Source organism: Apium graveolens, chromosome 3 (assembly GCF_009905375.1).
Source record: "Apium graveolens cultivar Ventura chromosome 3, ASM990537v1, whole genome shotgun sequence".
In the NCBI taxonomy this organism is placed as follows: Eukaryota; Viridiplantae; Streptophyta; class Magnoliopsida; order Apiales; family Apiaceae; genus Apium; species Apium graveolens.
Window position 1 is genome coordinate 194,692,812 of NC_133649.1, and position 18,468 is coordinate 194,711,279.

At 36.3% G+C, this 18,468-nt stretch overlaps 1 non-coding gene across 1 annotated transcript; it reads left to right on the forward strand.

The window, feature by feature from the left end:
- Positions 1–636: 636 nt before the first annotated feature.
- Positions 637–743, forward strand: LOC141716293 (small nucleolar RNA R71). Its single transcript, XR_012573006.1, has one exon. It is a non-coding gene; the product is annotated as a small nucleolar RNA R71 (small nucleolar RNA).
- The last annotated feature ends 17,725 nt before the right edge of the window (positions 744–18,468 follow it).

Sequence of the window (18,468 nt, forward strand, 5' to 3'; positions counted from 1 at the left end):
GCCTGGGTTTTGCACATAAGTCTCAACTCCTCCAATTCAGATTTTTCATTAGCAGATTGACCGACACCTCCATGCGGGTAGTGTTGAAGTTGGAGTTGTTGTATTGGTGCATACTATTGCTGAAAACCAGGAGGATTGAATTGATTGGATCTAAACTGTTGATAAGACTGTTGTACCGCATTCTACTTGTTGCTCTAGCTGAAGTTCGGATGATTCCAGTTGTCAAGATGATAAGTGTTTAGAACTAGTTGCTGCGATCTCTGAAAGTTGCTCATAAACTGAGCTGATTCACTAGATAGAGCGCATTGCTCCATCCCATGTGAACCTGCACAAAGCTCATAAACACTCATCCTCTGATGAGCTCCATAGTTAGCCAGCGAATCGATCTTTATAGACAACGCCTTTAGTTGAGCAGTGATAGCCGTAGCTGTATCCATTTCAAGAATTCCTGCTACTTTGCTTTGTGGCAATCTCTGGGTTGGATACTGATATTCATTAGCAGCCATTAGTTCAATTAGATCATAAGCTTCATCGTAGCTCTTAGCCCATAAGGCTCCACCTGATGCTGTATCGAGCATGGGTCTGGACTGTGCTCCCAAACCATTATAAAAACAATTGATGATCATCCAATTAGGCATTCCATGATGAGGACACTTTCTAAGCATCTCCTTATAGTGCTCCCAAGCTTCATATAAAGATTCTCCTGATTGCTGCGCAAATTGAGTAAGAGCATTCCTGATTGCAGCTGTCTTTGCCATAGGGAAGAATTTAGTGAGAAACTTTTAAGCAAGATCTTCCCAAGTAGTAATCGAACCAGCTGGTAGAGAGTGTAACTGGCTCTTAGCCTTGTCCCTTAGAGAGAGTGGGAATAGTCTCAGCTTCACAACATCTTCAGAAACACCGTTGAACTTGAAGGTGTCGCATATCTCAATAAAAATCCTAATGTGCATATTGGGATCTTCCGTTGGAGATCCCCCAAACTGGATTGAATTCTGCACCCATTGAATCGTGCTAGACTTGATTTCAAAAGTATTAGCCGAGATGGCTGGTCTGACAATGCTAGACTGAATGTCATTGATCTTTGATTGAGAATAATCCATCAAAGCCTTCGGATTCGCTGCTGGTTCTCCCATTGCAGCAAAAAATTCTTCTTCAACTTTTTCCTCAACAAAGACATGAGATTGAGAACGCATTCGCATACACGCTCTCTAGAGTACCTGAAACAAAACAAGTACCCGTGTAAGTAAAATATCTAAATCACTGAACTTTAACGATCACGTATGATAAGTACATAAACTAAACAATTAACAACACCGAGACCCCGGCAGCGGCGCCAAAAACTTGTTAGGACATTAACACGCGCTAATAATACACGTAAGTATACGCGTTCGCAAGTAATATAAGATTTAGATCAAATTCATTCCCACATAGACTATTTGGTTAATTTAAGAATATGCACCTATGCAACAATGATATGGTTATTATCCAATGCTAAGACTAATAACAAGTTGAGATTATTTATAACTAAGAATTAAACTAACAATTATAACTAAGAGAACAAGAATGGTTGAATTAATATATATGACAAACATGGGATCCTAACTTCATTAAATAATTCATTCAATATCCTTTTTGTTCTTAACCTTAGCATGTAATGGTGATATCACTAATCAGATAACATGAAACTAGTAAACGCCAACTTTCATTGTACGAATACACTACTACCAAGCATCCATAAAAGAGATGGAAGTTGAACATACACCAATTATGCTTAGTCCTTATATTTCTATAATAATTGAAAACATGACGGTTTAATGCACAAGTATCTCTCGTGATTATATAGGGTAAGTAAGATGGTTAAAATTACCTACAAATCATGCATAACAATAACACATGAACCTATGCTAGCCTGGCAAGTTCTAAACCTCTATATTCACTGTCACTTCAATAGAGATTAACACGCTATCTTATATGTTAGCTACGCACATAAGACGAATAAGCACAACCAATACTAGATTATCATACAATCACCACACACTAAGGTATCGAAACAATTTAACTAAAGAAATCCATAAATAAATACGATAGAACCCTAAGATAACGATTAGTTCATAATCAAACTCATCATCACCATGGGTTCCAATGAAAGCATGATAATAAACAATATAAGATTACTAGGGTTTGAAGACAAATAGAAAACAAGCATCAAAGTATCGCCTAAATTAAAGAAAACAAAAGTATTCTTCTCCGTAGCCGTCTCGTGCTTTCTAGGTCTTCTTATTGTTCTCCCAGGTCTCCTTGTTGTTAAAAACATATTTTTATTGGTATATATAGGCTCCAGGATGACCAGGACTCTCAAAATCTTCAATTACGACTTAAATCAGAATTCTGGGGCAGAAACAGGGCGCGGGCGTGCTGTTTTCGACCGCGGCCACGCTGGAATAGTGTTTTCAGCGGCGCGAGAGCGCTGGTTCTGGCGCGGCCGCGCCGACCTTCTGGAAAAATTATGACATTTCTTCTTTTAGCCATATCTTTAGTTCTGCTCGTCAGAATTAGGCGATTCAACTGCCCACGAGAAGTTAACGTGGTTGTCTATAACTTGAGCATGTCCCAGGCTTACATTTCTGATCTCTTTTCAGCATATTTTTTTAGAAAGCTTCTTTCTTCATGTAACTGATGACTGAAATGCACAAACACAAAACATATTAAATATACCAACAACTTGAGTCCAAAACACCAACTTAATTCTGAAATGAAGCGTTCCAAGTAGATATAAAATCCACTTATCAAGTTGTTGTGCATAGATTCTAAGGATGAAAAACCAATTGTTGAACTATGGTTTGCAAGTAGACAGAATTCCTATTTTTGTGATAACACAAGTGCAATTACCATCACTGAAAATCCAGTACAGCATTCAAGAACAAAGCACATAGATATCAAGTACCACTTTATTAGGGAACATGTGATGAATGGTATTGTGGAACTTCACTTTGTTCCAAGTGAGAAGCAGCTTGCAGATATCTTTACCAAACCACTTGATGAATCCACCTTTACTAGGTTGGTAAGTGAGTTAGGTATGATTAATTATTCTTAAATTATTTTTGATAATTTTGCAAGTTGTAATGCATCCATAAATTTAATTGATTTTTCAGTTTTGGATGAAAATTTGGCTAAGTCCAATTTTACATATCGACGGATGTTCTTTATCCATCGAATTTGATCATCCGTTGAAATAGAATAGCTTGGTAAAAATCAATCACATTTCTGGATTAGTTTAGACCCGACGGATAATTTCTTTATTCTCATCCGTCGAATTGTCTATATCTTAGCTGTTAAAGTTCTGAACATTATCCATCGGATATACTTACAGTCTGTAAGTATATCATGACGGATAACTGACAAAATTTTGATAGTTTATTTTACTTTTAACCGACTATTTTGGGCAATTCTCATTGGGTCTTTAATTTTTACCTTTAATTTTTATCCTCTTTTATCTAAGAATACATAAAAGCCTCACTTCAAGTTTATTTTAGCTTTTATCTTTATCAATTACAATTAACTACTCTTTTTCCTCAAAGCAAAATCCTCTTTCTCTCTGCAAATCTCCTTGCTTTAACAATGGCACCAGTTATCAAGATCATATCTCAGGCATGATTCATTTATGAGAAAAACAATTTCGTAGCTCTTGTGAACAAAGAAATTCCAGCCTCTGAGGATTATCACAAAATGATGGATTTTGTGAAAGGATGCAAGCTTAATTATGCCATGCTGGAATCACCCACAATCTACTGTGAAGTTGTGGAGGAGATGTGGACCACTTCTGTCTGTTAGGCAACTGAGAAAACAATAACTCTCACCATTAAAGGTAAGGAATTTTGCTTTAACAATGATACTATTCAAGCATGCTTTAAAATTCCTGATAACACTACTACTAAACCACACACAGATGCTGATTTAGTTAGATTACTTAATTCTATTGGCTATGCACTTCCTACCACTAAGTTAAGTGAGATTAGAAGGCTAGGTCTTAGGAAAGAGTGAAGTTATCTATGTGATGTAGTTACCAAGGTGTTTTCTGGTAAGATTAGCAATTTTCATTCTATCAACACTACCATGCTCAACTGCTCTTCATGCTACTTACTGATAATTACTATAATTTTAGTGATGCTATCATGTTTTAGTTAGGTTATAAGTTAGGGGAGATCAAAAAGAGATCTAAAAATATCTATTATGCTAGATTCTTTATGATTATTGATAACCATGTTTATGAGGACCTTGCAATTGAGAACCAAACCAACAAACTAGATTGTTGGGTTCAAGAAAGGAGAATAATTGCATACTTAAATAGAGCAAATCACCACAAAGAGGTGCCCCATGTTTATTTACCTATTATGAAGGGTGAAAGGCATATGTCATAGCCTACTCGTTTATTCGAGTATTTAACTCAACTCAAATAAGAATGTAATAAGTAAATAGTGGATCAAGCATCAGAGAGATCTCACAAAGTAACATCTGTCAAAGAATAAAGAAACATTGTTCATCTGCAGACTTGAAGATTCACTGGAAGAAGTTCAAGAATTTGATCATGCCTCAGTGATGTAAATCAAGATCGTGGATTCAATCAAGTGACAGAGATCTCGTCAAGGTATCATTTATTACAAGGATTCAATCAGAACAACAGAGTCAAGACATGAAGAAACGTCACGAAAGTTAGTCACTCATGAACCAGACAGTACATCGAGTGTCAGCATTGAAGTGACGGAATTGATTCATAAGTCTCAGTGACTTTCAGAAGATTGTCAGAAGAATGGTTGCTGCTCAGCGTTAGTATTAATTCTCCATTAATTAATTAAGTCATATAATTTAATTAAGAAAATAAATTATATCTGCAAGGATTAATTTATTAATTAATTGAATTAAATTGATTAATTAATTTAGAATTAATATTAAGGAATTACAGAATTTTAATTGGTTTAAATCTATTTAAATTGAAACAAGACAATCTGGATTGTATTAATATGACAATCGGTATGACAATCAATAGTCATACCGAAAGTCATGCTAATTCATTTAATTGTCTTGTTAGAATTTTTATTAGATTAAAAATCTGTTATTAATCTTTGCAAGACAATCTGAATTGTACTTATGTAACAATCGGTATGACAATCAATTGTCATACCGAAAGTCATGCTGGTTCAAAGAATTGTCATTGCAGTTCATTCATCTCGGCTGTTTGATAAAAGAAGCAGAAGACTTTTTGTTTATGCAGCAATCAAACAGAACACACCACAAGAACAAAAGAAAAAGCAGCAGAAAAATATTTCATCTATTCTGCAACTTCAAGATCAATTTTCTAGATTGTAAAGTTAAATCCAATCAACTAGAAATACTTATCTTGTTCTTGTATATCTATCTAGCGAATTAAAATCCCTAGAACTTAATCTCAAATCGCTTTTAGCATTTGATCTTTTAATTACAAAAATAGAAAAAGTTCATGTCGAATTTATTCTAAATTTGTAATAATTGATTTGAGATTAATCCCTTGTAACCGATACCGTAGTTGTAACACCTTTCAAGTTTAATAAAAGTTTTATTTAACTTGAATTTTGTTTCACAATTTTATTCCGCATTTTATTCGACGAAACGGTATTGTTTGCATTCAACCCCCCCTTCTACAAACAAATTGGGACCTAACAATTGGTATCAGAGCCTTCTGATTAACGTACAAATCAAGATCCTAGACTTTTGTGTTTCTTTCACTTCTTGAATTTTTATTCACTCAAAAATTCATAATGACTACACAAAAAGTTGGAACCGTTAAAATTCCACTTTTCGATAAAGAAAATTATGTGATGTGGAAGAAGAAGATGCTACTGTTTTTACAGGTTGCTAATCCCAAATATTTGCAAGTGTTGAAGAAGGGTCCAAAAATTCCTATGGTTATTGAACCAGAGGTAATAGAGAATGATGTGGTGATCACCGAAGCGAGAACTTATGTGAAGGATCCTGAGGACTTCTCTCCTGCTGAAATAGAAGAAGCTTCCCTGGATGCTAGCCTTCAATTAATCTTAGTAGATTCCCTTAATCCCCTAATGAACAGACATGTGATGAATTGTAAAGATTCTAAACATATCTGGGAAACTATTGAGATTATTAATGAAGGCACAGAGGAAGTTAGGGAGAACAAACTAGAAATCCTAACCTCTGAGTATGAATACTTCAAATCTAATCCAGGAGAAGGAATCACTGAAGTGTTTGAGAGGTACAATGCATTGATCAACAACCTGAACATTAATGGTAAATACTATTCCATCAGGGAGGTCAATAAAAAGTTCCTTTTAACACTGCCAACTCATCTCGAACATAGAATCACTGCCATAAGAGAAGCAAGAGATCTGAGTGAGATTTCTTTGGAAAGGCTCTATGGTGTGTTAAAGACTTATGAGTTGGAGCAGATTCAGCAGAAGGAAGTTTACGGGAAAGGAAGAGTGGTCAGCACGTCTACTGCTCTGGTAGCTGATGAAGAACAACAACAACAACCACTATATCAACAACAATCTCAACAGTCAGATAGAATGGTACAGTCTTCCAAGGTTGAAGATAATGTGATAGTAGCAGAATTTGATTCACCTACTACAAATCAATCAGGAGATGATTATTATTCCTTGGAAGAACTGGAGCAATTGGAGGATGAGTCAATGGCCCTGATTGTCAAGAGATTCTCAAATGTCAGATTCAAAAGGAATCCCAAGTTCAAGTACAAGTCCAACTACAACAGATTCCAGAAAGGTGGATCTTCATCCTCTAACACCAGCAGTGGTGGGTATAAAACAGGGATGGTTGATCGAAGCACCATTCGATGCTTCAACTGTAATGAGTTGGGACACTTTGCCACAGAATGCAGGAAGCCAAAACAAGCAAGGAAGAACTCTTACGATTCTAATCAGAAGAGTAAATCTGAAAGGGCGTACCTGGCAAAGGGAAGAAGCTGGGATGATACTGACAGTGAAGATGAAGAAGTTGGGAATCTTGCTCTCATGGCTAGTGATGCAAGCACCTCATCATCAAGAAAAGAGGTAAAACTTTCTGATGCTGAAATGGTTTATCATCTAAGAGGTAACTTAGATTGTGCTCGTCGTGATAATGAATTGTTAAATCAACAAATCAAAGACCTTGAGAAAGAGGTCAATGAATTAAGACTTGTGCACATTAATCAAGATAAACTTAAAGACCAAGTATCTTTTCTAGAGAATAGAGTTGACTGTTATAGACAACTCGAAACTATTCTCAAAGACAAGATCACCGGTCTTGAGGCTAAGGTTAAAGCTTACTTTAATTCTTGTTCGAAGTCCAAAGAGTTTTACAATAAGCAAGCTGTTAATCAAACACATGGAATAGGTTATGATTACAATGCTGCTATTGGAAAATTAGGCATAAACTCCCCTCCTCATGTATGTGCTAAAGGCAGGGAAGTACCACATGTGCTTAAGGGTGTTGATGAACCCCTCTATAAGGAATCAATTGCTGAACCATTTGATGAGACCTCTTTTATTATTCAAGAAGAAATCCGTGCTGAAGATAATGCTAATGGGAAAGCTGTCTCCAAGTCAAGTGTGTCAAAAGTTCCATTCAAGGTTGTGAAAGCAACTGAGACTAACTCAGACACACATGAGTTGGATAGCACAAATGCCATGTCTACCATGCATAAGTTGCCTATTGTTAATCCTTCTCATAAAGCATGTGGTGTTCCTGATTGTATGTCTTGTGCTTTTAATCTGTTGTTTGCTTATTTTAATGGTAAGCATGCTTCTAATGATAAGACTACTCCTCATCAGCATGTGAATAATAGAAAGCATGATAGGTCTAAGACTGCTAGTCCTCCTAAAGCTAGAAAGGAGACATTTGTGCCTAAGCCTAAACATAAATCTGATAAGGCTGTTTTAAAGGTCAAATGTTCAGTCATTGAGAATGTTGAGAATAGTGAAATTAAGAATGTTGTTTTGCCTGATAAAGGCCAATTTTATAAGTATGCCGGACCCAGCCAAGCTTGGGTTCCGAAGAAGTTCTAATCCATTTGTATTGCAGGGCATTAAACAGGTACAACCGGTAGTGTGGATTCTTGACAGTGGATCGTCAAGACATATGACCGGAGATAGAGCCCTGCTATCAAATGTGGTTGAGAAAGCTGGCCCAGTGGTTACCTTTGGAGATAACAGCAAAGGTTTAACGGAGGGATATGGCTGTTTGCAAGCTGGAAATGTTATCATTGAAAATGTATATCTTGTGCAAGGACTTGAACACAATCTGCTTAGCATTAGTCAGTTCTGTGACAACGGCTACAATGTTTTATTCGACAAGCTGAAGTGTCAGATTCTGCACAAGAAAAGTGAAAAACCCTCCTTAATGGGAATACGGAAAGGAAATCTGTTCGTAGCTGACATGAACTCTGGAAGCAATCTTGAAGTCAATTGTTTCTATGCAAAAGCATCGTCAAATGAGAGTTGGCTATGGCACAAGAGACTTTCCCATCTCAATTTCAAGACAATGAATTCTCTTGTCAAAAGAGAATTGGTAAGAGGTCTGCCTCAGCTGGAATTCTCTCCAGAAGGACTATGTGAGGCTTGCCAGAAAGGAAAGTCAAAGAAAGCAAGTCACAAAGGCACTGACACATCTTCCATAACTGGTGTTCTGCAATTATTGCACATGGATTTATTTGGTCCAGTTAATATCCTTTCTATGTCAAAGAAGTGTTACTGTCTTGTGATAGTTGATGACTATTCCAAGTATACGTGGGTTTTATTTCTTCACTCTAAGGATGAAACACCACAAGTTGTGATTGATCATATCAAGATGATTGAGTTAGATTCTAACATCCCTGTTAGAGCAATAAGGTCAGATAATGGAACAGAATTCAAGAATGCACTTCTAAATGGATTCTGTACAGACAAAGGGATTACCAGACAATTTTCAGCTCCTAGAACTCCTCAGCAAAATGGAGTGGTAGAAAGGAAGAATCGTACATTGATTGAAGCTGCAAGAACGATGTTAAATGAATCAGGTCTTCCAATGTACTTTTGGGCTGAAGCTGTCAATACTGCATGTTATACTCAGAATCGAACTCTAATCAACAAAGACTTCATGAAAACTCCTTATGAGATTTTGAATGAACAGAAACCTTCTATCAAATACTTTCATGTATTTGGTGCCAGATGCTTCGTGCTCAAGGATGGAGATGATCGTCGTGGTAAGTTCGAGGCAAAGGCATATGAGGGTATTTTTGTTGGATATGGAAGAAGATCATATAGAGTGTATATCATTGATCAACACAAAGTAACTGAAAGTGTCAATGTTACATTTGATGACACTAAACTCCCTAGTATCCAAACTGAAGATCCTTCTGAGAAACTGAAGTTTGATGATACGTCAGATTCAGAGTCAGAACATGGTCAAGAACCTGAGGTTGTTGCTGTTGAAGAACCTGTTAATCCTGATAATACTCAAGGTAATAGTGATGGAAACTCTGGAAACAATGGAGATACCACTGCTACTGACGGAGAATCTTCAAGTCAACATGGCAACAACTCAGGGGGAGATGCTGAAGGATCATCTAGTAGGACATAACATCACAATGAATTTCAAGGCGAATCATCAAGATCAAATCTTCCAAGACAGACTGTCTGGAATAAAGCTCACCCTTTTGAGTTGATTATTGGTGATCCAGATGTTGGAGTCAGAACTAGACGTGCTACTCAAAATGAGTGTCTGTTCTCAGGATTTCTTTCTGAGATGGAACCTAAGAAAATTGAAGAAGCACTAACTGATCCAGATTGGGTGATTGCTATGCAAGATGAACTCAATCAGTTTGAAAGTCAACAAGTCTGGAAACTGGTACCTAGGCCTGTACACAAGAAAGCTGTTGGTACAAGGTGGGTATTCAGGAATAAACTAGATGAAGATGGTGTGGTTACAAGAAACAAGGCAAGACTGGTAGCTAAAGGGTATTCTCAAGCTGAAGGTATTGATTATGATGAAACCTATGCTCCAGTGGCTAGACTTGAGGCCATCAGGATATTTCTGGCATTCGCAGCATTTTCAAACTTTAAAGTTTATCAAATGGATGTCAAGAGCGCCTTTCTGAATGGAAAGCTGGATGAAGAGGTATATGTAGAGCAACCTCCTGGTTTTGAAGATCCAGATCATATGGATTTTGTCTTCTTTCTTTTCAAGGCTATCTATGGGCTAAAACAGTCACCAAGAAAATGGTATGACACTCTCTCTGAATTTCTTATTGAAAATAGCTTTATTAGAGGTGTCATAGACAAAACTCTCTTTTCTAAAAAACATAAGAATGATACTATATTAGTCCAAGTCTATGTGGATGATATAATATTTGGGTCTACTAATGATAATCTCTGTAAGAGATTTGCTAAGTTAATGCACAGCAAGTTTGAAATGAGCATGATGGGAGAGCTGAAGTTCTTTCTTGGATTACAAGTAAATCAAAGGTTAGATGGAACATTTATTTGTCAATCCAAGTATCTCAAGGAACTCCTCAAAAAATACAATCTAGAGGATTCTGCATCAGCAAGGACTCCATCAACTACAGCTGTCAAGCTTGGACCATGTGAAAACTCCATTAAGGTAGATGTCACAAGCTACAGAGGTATGATTGGCTCGTTACTCTATCTTACTGCGAGTAGACCAGATATTATGTATGCTACATGCCTATGTGCAAGGTTCCAAGCGGATCCTAGAGATATTCATCTCGTTGCTGTTAAACGAATCTTAAGATATCTTAAGGGAACACCAAATCTGGGTATTTGGTACCCTAAAGAATCTGATTTTAACCTTGTCGGATATACAGATTCAGATTATGCAGGAAGTGTTGTTGATAGGAAAAGCACCTCAGGAAGTTGTCAATTCTTAGGAAGCAGGCTAGTCTCATGGTACAGCAAGAAACAGCAAACAGTTTCCAACTCAACGGCCGAGGCTGAATATATTGCTGCTGGAAGCTGCTGTGCTCAGATCTTGTGGATTAGGAACCAACTACGAGACTATGGCTCTGTATTGAACAAGATTCCTATTTTATGTGACAACACAAGTGCAATAGCCATCACCAACAACCCTGTGCAGCACTCGAGGACAAAGCACATTGACATCAGGTATCATTTTATTAGAGAGCACGTCATGAATGGTACTGTTGAACTATTTTTTGTTCCAACAGAAGAACAAATAGCAGATATTTTCACTAAACCACTTGACGAATCCACATTTACCAGATTAGTTGGTAAATTGGGTATGTTAAATAGTTTTTGTGATTAATTTAATTAATATCTGGAATCTGTTCTTGAATGAATTTACAAATGAATTTTTCATAAATGAAAAATTCATTTGCAAATTTATTTTATCATTTTATCATATTTCTTGCTTATTTCTATGTAATATATATTATCTTATCTATGTTATTTACTCTACTTGTTAATTTAAAATATCTCAGAATATTTTATTTCCTCTAAAAATATTTTTCTATGAATTTTATTTGCTAAAATTCAACAGAAATCTATTTTTGGAATAAAAATAATTAATTCTGAAATATTGTCTTTATTTTCTGTAAAAATTTTAAGTATTTATTTCAGTTTTACTATTTTGTAATATAGTTTCAGTACATAAATAGAAGTCTGTTCCTTTTATTTTATTTTGTTTTCTACTGCAATGACAATCGGCAAGACAATTGAATTGTCTTGCTGAAAATCATTTCAGTACTTATATATATATATACTTATTTTCATATTAATTCTGTGTGAAATCCTTTTATTTCCAGAATGACAATCGGCAAGACAATTGAAATTGTCTTGCTGAAAGTCATTTGCAAATATAATTGTCATTTCAGTGTTTTTCAGTATAGTTTTATACTGGCAAGACAATCGGTATGACTATTGATTATCTTGCCAGTTATAAACATTATATATATCTATTTTATTTTATTTTGCCTGGTATGACAATCGGTATGACTATCAGATTGTCATACCAGTCATAATTTTTATACTTATTCTATTGTATTTCTTTTCCTTCTTTTGCCTGGTATGACAATCGGTATGACAATCCCGGATTGTCATACCAGCTGTTATATAAAGGCGTTTGGTGTATTGTTTTTAAACCATTTCATGAGTTCACTTCATTTCAAAAAATCTAACAGTTTTTATCTCTTAATTTTCTCTCTTCTCTCTCTTCGAACCAAACCATCAATCTGAGTATTTCCTTGCTCGAGTTTTTACTCAGCTTACTATTTCATCACTTTGTGATATATACATACAAGTATATATATACAAGGTGCTGTTGAATTTTTATTAAAATTTTTTTTTTTTTTTTTTAAAAATCAGTTTGCCCCTTCAAATTCCATTTGTGTTGGTTGATTTTGAAATTTTTTTTTGTTTTATTTTTTTTCCTGATTTGTGTCGTTTGGCTTGTGTCATCTGGATTTGTGAGTTATAGATTTTAACGAGATACATTCCTGTCTAAATTTTTCGATTATAATTAATTTAATTCGAATTATTAAATTAATTTAATTAATTCGAATTTTCTTAATATTATTCTTAAAATTCTGAAAGTGTGTGCCTTATTATTATTTTAAAATGGCTCTCAATTTCCAACTTGTCGCGCATAATCTAGTTGGTTATTTCAATCCGGAAAAATGTGATGTTGAAAAATTTAAGCCTTGGATTAGATTTTTAAATGATCATTCGATTGTTAGCTCTGCTATTAAATCAAATGTGATTTTAAACGTCGATCTACTTAGACTGATTTGCACAACTTCTACTGTGGCCGATGATTCAAAATCTTTTTCATTCACCATCGCAAACACACAGTATGTAGTTGATGAAACAGTCGTCAATCGTGCGTTAAATTTTCCACTAGACAATTTCTGTAATTTACCCTCTGAAAATGATATCACAAATTTTTTCAATGCTATTCACTATCAGGGGGTGATCAATTTAACCAAACTTTCTAAATCAAATTTGGTGTCTGAATGGGATATATTCTTCGATACACTTTCCAAAGTGTTTGCCAACTGCACAAAATCTAATTTTCATAACATTACTTCCACCCTGCAGTATATTGGTCTTGCGGTTGTTTTCAATCAAAGGATCAATTTTGGCAAACTACTTTTTCCCATTCTCTTGAGACGTCTAACTTCTGCTTTACGTGATCATTCTACAAATCGTAGGGTATCATGTTACTATGCTCGTTTTCTTATGCTCATAGCAGATCATCTACTCACCCCTGAACACAAAGCACTTTTTGCTAACTCTGCTGTAACCGAACCCCCACCAGTTAGCAAAAAGATTTACACTCGCCAAGACACAACCTTCAAATTTATGCAAGTACCAGTACTTGTATCTGCTTTCATGGCCAATTATATTCCCTTGCCTATTTTTAATCTTCCCGGCCATGAACAGCAACCTCAACCTCCAGTGGTTCAAGCCACCCAGGCTCTTCCATTACAGGTAGTAACTCCTCACTCTCTCTCTCACTCTCTTCCTACTTCTGTTAACAGACCCTCAGTGGTTGATAGGGCTGACCATGAAGTTGTAGAACCACAGCTTCAATCCCAGGTCATAGAGCCAAACACAGAGTCTCATTCTATCTCACCCTCTCCCCCACTGTCTAAAATGTTACCCAGAAGATTATTAGGAAGTAGTAAAATGTCAAATATGAGTGAACCCTCAGCTCTGCCTCCTCCTAAGAAAAGAAAAACCTATTCTGAGGCATCTGAAAGCTCATCCTTGTCCTCCCAACAGGACATGGACTTTGAAATGGCCAATGAACAGTTACTAGAGGCATTCTCTCAACAGGATGCATCTATTGAAATTCGCCATCGGGCCATGGCATCTTGTACTAAGTCAAGCACAATTCCATTACTCACAATGGAACCATACACTTCCCCAGATAATACTCAGGACACCCAGCGAGGAGTGCACGTAGAGTCGGTTACAGTGCCTGCCATAGTTACGGCAGAAGAGCAGTCACATGCTTCAGAGGGAAAATCTGACTCTCCGCCATCTTTAATAGAGTCATTTTCTCCCCTCCCAGATCCAACAACTCTGGCTCCCTTATGGGATTCTCCACTCGCAGATTTATCTGGAGAAAGTGGAGGGCAACTCGGTCAATCTATCCTTGAAGCAATTCAGACATCTATTCCAAAAGATTTGATAGCATTGACTGAGGATCGGGACTCGCGAATTCCCATTGCACCACCACTGACCTCTCTTAAAGAGGCTAGGGTGATTTTTAATGCAGGTACACAAGAACAGCAATTGGAAGACTCCTCACGAGCAATCATATTGAGAGAAACACATGCACGTGAGATGAGTGAACCAAATACGAGTGAACTTCAGGTGAGAGCACACACAGACACTGATACTGTCAACCTGTTAGCTCAGATTGCTGCCCTGAAAGAAGAACTTGCTAAAAGTCAAGCTGAAGCTCAAGCATTCAAAGCACAAGTGGTTGAACGGTCTTCTTCTTCCACCTCTGTCGACAATCAGCTTGCAATCATAAGGAATGACATCTCAGATTTAAAGACTACTGTAATACCAAAGCTCAATTCTATTCAGGACACTCCAAATTTATCAGCTGATGACATATCCAACTTCTGCTCCCTACATACAAGAATGACTTCTCTTGAAGACCTCGTTGAGATGAATCATTCACTGGACAACTCAAGATTTCTAAAGATAGAGACGGGCATGGAACATCTAAATGAAGGCATGAAGCACTTATATTACATGATCAAGAATTCTCATTGCCCTAATGAAGAACAAAGAGCTTATTTTGAAGGACCGTCTGGTGGAGGATCAGGCTCTGGAAGTGGTGGAGGTTTCAAAGGAAAGTCAGTAGAGGATCCCTCAACTAAGGGGGAGAAGAAAGGGGGTAGTTCCAAAGGGAAAGAAAAAGATACTTCTGCTGGAGATAAAGGAAAGGCTGATGATGCCTACTACAGTGGAGAACAGGATGACTTCGATATTTTTGACATTCCCACTGAACCAGTTCAGGAAGATAAAGATGGGTTATTTGAAGCTGAAGAAGAAAGTGATTTTGAAGATTGGGAAGAAGAAGATACAGTGGATCCTAGGTTTGAGAAAGAATTTCAGAAAGAGCAGTCAGAGATGCAAAGAAAAGAAGCTGAACTCAAGAAGGTCTCACAGATCATTGATAGGAGAAAAGACATACAAAGAACAGAAACTCTTCAAAAGCAACGTCTTCATGACATTAAAGCTCAAGAAAGGAGAAGAGATGTCAGACTGAAGATTGGTGGAAAGTGGGATGAAGCTAGGAGAGTACTCGATATGCCTCAGCTATGCACTAACAATGATAGGCAGTTCTTACATCTTCTTGACAAGCTGGAAATCTCAAATCCTAACAATGACATGTACATGAATGCTATCAAGACTGAAGTCTCAAGGATCATAGCTGCTTTTGATAGATCCCTAAATGAGATGAGCATTTTTGTATATTGTCAGAGTGAAGGATCATTCAAAGTGTCACTTCATCTATTTGAGAATCGTTCGTTGTCAGAGATTTGGGTTCTTTTAAACAAAGTGAAAAGAAGCTCAGAGTTGAATGAAGTTCTTCGGGAAAGGCTTAAAGAGTTTGCCAGCAGGGCTAGTCCTCAAGTGGTCAACAATCCTCATCAGGTGAGATTCTTTAAGTCTGATTGCCTTCAAATCTGTCAGCTAGATGTACAATCTCTTAAAGACTACTCAGCTAAGCATCTGATCTGGATGGAACATCATTTGAGAACTGCTGGATATTCATCCATGTTGAAGACTCAAGCTGCTGACTTGATTCAAGCTTATTGTGAGAAGAATGTTAAAAGGTACAATCAACTCAAGAATAAGTTGAAGACAGTTGGAGTTCAACCAGTCAGACCTGCAAGCTTCACTTCAGAAAAGGATCGTGTTTTTGACAAGGAATTGCTTCAAGATTTAGAAGAAGGTGAAGTCAGAAGAGAAGACAACTAAAGTCAATTAGCTCAAAACTCAATGTAATATGATTAGAGCGTTATGAATCAAGATAGACTAATGTAGTTATATGTTCAGGCTAGAGGAACATCTATCTTGTATTCACTTGTAAATTTCATTTGGAATCTGGAAAATGTTAAATATAATCCAGAACTTTTCTGCTATTTACTTTACATTACTGTTTATATCTTTTTCTTATTTGTTAGTTGAGTTATCCTCTAGGTATTTGTTGTTATTGTCTAACAAGCAAATAGGGGGAGATTGAAAGGCATATGTCATAGCCTACTCGTTTATTCGAGTATTTAACTCAACTCAAATAAGAATGTAATAAGTAAATAGTGGATCAAGCATCAGAGAGATCTCACAAAGTAACATCTGTCAAAGAATAAAGAAACATTGTTCATCTGCAGACTTGAAGATTCACTGGAAGAAGTTCAAGAATTTGATCATGCCTCAGTGATGTAAATCAAGATCGTGGATTCAATCAAGTGACAGAGATCTCGTCAAGGTATCATTTATTACAAGGATTCAATCAGAACAACAGAGTCAAGACATGAAGAAACGTCACGAAAGTTAGTCACTCATGAACCAGACAGTACATCGAGTGTCAGCATTGAAGTGACGGAATTGATTCATAAGTCTCAGTGACTTTCAGAAGATTGTCAGAAGAATGGTTGCTGCTCAGCGTTAGTATTAATTCTCCATTAATTAATTAAGTCATATAATTTAATTAAGAAAATAAATTATATCTGTAAGGATTAATTTATTAATTAATTGAATTAAATTGATTAATTAATTTAGAATTAATATTAAGGAATTACAGAATTTTAATTGGTTTAAATCTATTTAAATTGAAACAAGACAATCTGGATTGTATTAATATGACAATCGGTATGACAATCAATAGTCATACCGAAAGTCATGCTAATTCATTTAATTGTCTTGTTAGAATTTTTATTAGATTAAAAATCTGTTATTAATCTTTGCAAGACAATCTGAATTGTACTTATGTAACAATCGGTATGACAATCAATTGTCATACCGAAAGTCATGCTGGTTCAAAGAATTGTCATTGCAGTTCATTCATCTCGGCTGTTTGATAAAAGAAGCAGAAGACTTTTTGTTTATGCAGCAATCAAACAGAACACACCACAAGAACAAAAGAAAAAGCAGCAGAAAAATATTTCATCTATTCTGCAACTTCAAGATCAATTTTCTAGATTGTAAAGTTAAATCCAATCAACTAGAAATACTTATCTTGTTCTTGTATATCTATCTAGCGGATTAAAATCCCTAGAACTTAATCTCAAATCGCTTTTAGCATTTGATCTTTTAATTACAAAAATAGAAAAAGTTCATGTCGAATTTATTCTAAATTTGTAATAATTGATTTGAGATTAATCCCTTGTAACCGATACCGTAGTTGTAACACCTTTCAAGTTTAATAAAAGTTTTATTTAACTTGAATTTTGTTTCACAATTTTATTCCGCATTTTATTCGACGAAACGGTATTGTTTGCATTCAACCCCCCCTTCTACAAACAAATTGGGACCTAACAAAGGGCCCTCAAGTAAGTGAGGTAAATACTTCTGTCTCTACTCGTTCTACCTCCCAAATTTCTTTGACATTTACTATGGCTATGGAATCTGTGTCAATGACCCAACAGATGCCTACCCAAGCCCCATAATCTAAAGTTTCCAAATCCAAATCAAAGAAACCACACTCTGGTGTCTCTCAAAAGATGCCAGTTTCAAAATCTACCAAAACCAAATAGGGGACTGTGAAGGGTGGTAAGATTGGTGAGGGACATGTGAACATAAAAGAAACCCTAAGAATAAGGATGGTGAGGTGAGTGTACCCAAACCTAGCCACACCACAGTTTCCCAATAAACTGTGGTGCTTAATATGGAAATTAGCACAACTCTAGTTTCATCCTCCTAAAAGGATGCTACTATTAAAACAAGCTCCCACCCAGGAGCATATGCCAAAAGGGTTAGGGACACAGATTCACCCCAAACTTATATAAGAAAGAAGAAAGCTAGAAAACTTAGAGATTCACAGAGATCACACACAGTGCAAACTGCAGCTAAAGACTCAGTCACTGCAGCATCTCAAATTCAGCTTGATGTGGCTCCGATAAATGTGGAGTCACAGCCAAAATCTTTAACAATATAAGCACCAAACACACAAAACTCTCCCACCAATTCTATGGATGTGGATATGATTCACACATCAATCTCTGATTCTCCTTCTTTAACTCTATTGGAGAAGCCAAAATTCAGTGCAAGTGAGCATCATCTTCTAGATGATTTGTTGGCACACTTGCCAATTATTTCAGGAACTATTGTGACTTCTGTGCCTAAATTATCATCAATCTGCACAGAGTCCACAATAGTTTCAACTCCAAACTATATCATTTCCTCTATTCCGGTGGTTATTGTTCAT